We start from the raw sequence: 2,852 nt of genomic DNA on the forward strand, positions 1-2,852 counted from the left end.
CAGGAGATGTTCTGAGCAGCAGGCACACCCCTCTGTACGTGGTGGGAGCAAGTACCAAGTGTACAGCGCCCAAAGAGTAGCTGGATCCACCCCTGAGCCCAGCAGAAAAGGTACGAATGCAAAGACCAAGCGCAGGATCCTGGCGCGCAGGACTCGGGGCCGGCAGGACCAGCTCGCTCCAGAGAGCCATCCCCACCAGCTCCCCAGGGCTCGCTCTGCCCAGCCGCCTGCAGCACCTCCCTGCTCCTCTCTGGGCACCCCACACGTCCCTCCCAGCACCCCACGGTTGAGAGCACTTCTGCAAACACAGTGGCGAGCTGAGGCTGTTCAGAGCACCCTCGGCACAGCCTCCCACGTGCCAGGCAAGGATTTTACAGCTACACAGGCAACACATCCTTCCCGGCTCATACAAAGCTCTGAAGCGAAGCAGCAGGTGCTCAGACAGGACCAAACCACCTTGGAGAGGTAAGTTCACATGGGCCGCAGTTCTCCCCGCACCTTCCTCCATTGTTTTAAACCACCACGTTCACTTAAAATTCACTGCTCAGCTGACAGCCCAGCCTGGCTGTGCATTCCCTCTCCCCAGGCAACTTCCAACAGCCAAGCTACAGCACCGTTCAGCAGCAAAGCCGCTGTCAGGGCCATCCATATGTCACACAGCATGTCCCTGCTCCCGTGTGCTTCGGAGAGCCTCCTCTCGCAGCTCTCCCCAGAGCTCCCGCCACGGCCGGCGCTGGAAAAGGACACTTGGCTTTCCGCACCTGTCTTGCTTGTCTCTTCCTACTATTTACTATATTTATATCCTCTACAGGGGACTAAAACGAGCATACAGGCAGCCCCCCACTGTAAAACCAGGAGGAATGCCGTGCGCGGCTGGACCCCGCTCCCTGCCGCTGCTCCACATGCCTGGGGCTGTGCTCTGAGGAAGGCCGGCCTGAAGTCAGAGAGGACTGAAGCTGAAAATAACGCGGCACTCGCCCTTTCTGCACTCAGCCCCCAGGAAAATCCAAGACAAAGCTCAGCCTGGAGTCATCAGCAATTTCACAGCACATCCGATGCTCCCAAGAGCTGGCGTGGCTGAGAGCCACTGGGGCTGGGGAAGGCTCGGAGCAGCCTGTGCCAGACAGACAGCAAGGCACAGCTCCTCTCCAGCCCAGGGGACGCTGGGACCCTGTCCCGTGTGCCACCACATCTCACTTCAGAGCACGCTGCCCACAGGAGGTCCCCTGCAGCCAGCCCCACCAAGAATAGCCCTTTTTTTCTCCAACTGTGCTGAGCCATCCCCCGGCGAGACAGCATCCCAGCATTTCACTGAGCCTCTGGAAGCGCCGCCCCGGCCACGCTGCTGCCCAGGGCAGGGGCCAGCCCAGCAGAACATGTCCCAGCCCCTCCGCGAGCCTGACCCACCCGCAGTTACTGCAAGGTCAGGCTGACCCGCTCAGCTCCACATCTGTGCAAAGAGCTGAACACATCCTGAATATCACCATGACCATCCAGTCTGAGAAGTCCTCGGGCCACCAGCAGGGCTGGGTGCTCCGAGCGTGCCCCCATGTCCCCACGCACATCCACCCGCAGCGTCCGGGCGCGGCCATCGCGGTGCATTGCGAGGCCCCTACAGAGACGCTGCGACACCGCTGGGTCTGCGGGGCTGTAAGAAACGTTGCAAGTCACAGCTGGAAGCAGGAAATCCAGAAGACAAACTGCCACAGGACACCACAGAATTCCCAGTATGTGGTTTGCAAAAATAGTTACAATGTTAGCAACCAGTAAGCAGTGTTACAACAAGCAGCTCCGCACTTCCCCGCTTACCCACCAATCAGGTCTCAGATAACCTCAGACATACCCCATCACAGTCTCAAGTCATGACCCAAAGAAGTCCACAATTTAATGGGATAAGCCAGGTTTTGAAACTTTAAAGACAACAAAGTTTCAGACATAGTTCTGTAACATTAATTTCATTTACGGAGCACAGAGCCAGTGGTCTGTAACCGCAGCAAGCAGCATTGTTCTGCTGCTCCTGTCTGTCCGGAAGATGGTTGAACACCCACCTCCCTCCGAAGAGTGGCCAGGAGGACAAACCCACGGCCAGGAGGACAAACCCGCGGCCAGGAGGACAAACCAGCAGCCAGGAGGACAAACCAGCAGCCAGGAGGACAAACAATGCAGCGGCCAGGGGTGCACAAAGCTCCCAGACAGCTACAAACCGCGCGTCAGCCCCCACTGACCTTGCTTCCAAAACTGATGGTGTTTAATACCACCGCAGAAGAATACATGATTTCTAATACTCCTCTCATCACCCTGTGTGACAGCGAGCTCTGTGTGAAGTTCGCTCGTACATCCAGCTCACTTTGGGGACTGCGGGTCTTCACGCACCAGGGACAAGGCTGCGCTGGTGGGGACGTGTGGCAGGAGCACCCCCGGCTGCTCACGGGACCGGGGGCAGCTCACAGCCCGGGCTCCTGTCTGCTCCCTCCAGACCCCAGCCCCGGTCCTGGGGGTGCTCAGCCCCCAACCCGGGACCTGGCCCAGGCCAGCTGTTAGCTCCGAGAACAGCTCAGATCAGCTGCACAGGATCAAATAATTGCCCCAGGGATGGGAAGCACCAACTATTTCCAGCTTCCTGGGAGCGCTGCTGGGCTGGGAGAGCAGGCAGGGGTGCGGCGGAGTGCTGGCCACCCACCCCGGCAGGACAGCTGGCAACTCGTTACGCTCTTTCAAGGTCTTGTTTTATCCAAAAGAAGGAAAGGGTTTCGAAGAGGGTTTAACCCTCAGGCTCGCTTCTTTGAAACAATTTTCCAGACTCGGAGGCAGGAAAACACAAAATATGCAGATTTCCCAGCAGAGGCACAATC

This window comes from Patagioenas fasciata, chromosome 16, assembly GCF_037038585.1.
Source record: "Patagioenas fasciata isolate bPatFas1 chromosome 16, bPatFas1.hap1, whole genome shotgun sequence".
NCBI classification, from domain to species: Eukaryota; Metazoa; Chordata; class Aves; order Columbiformes; family Columbidae; genus Patagioenas; species Patagioenas fasciata.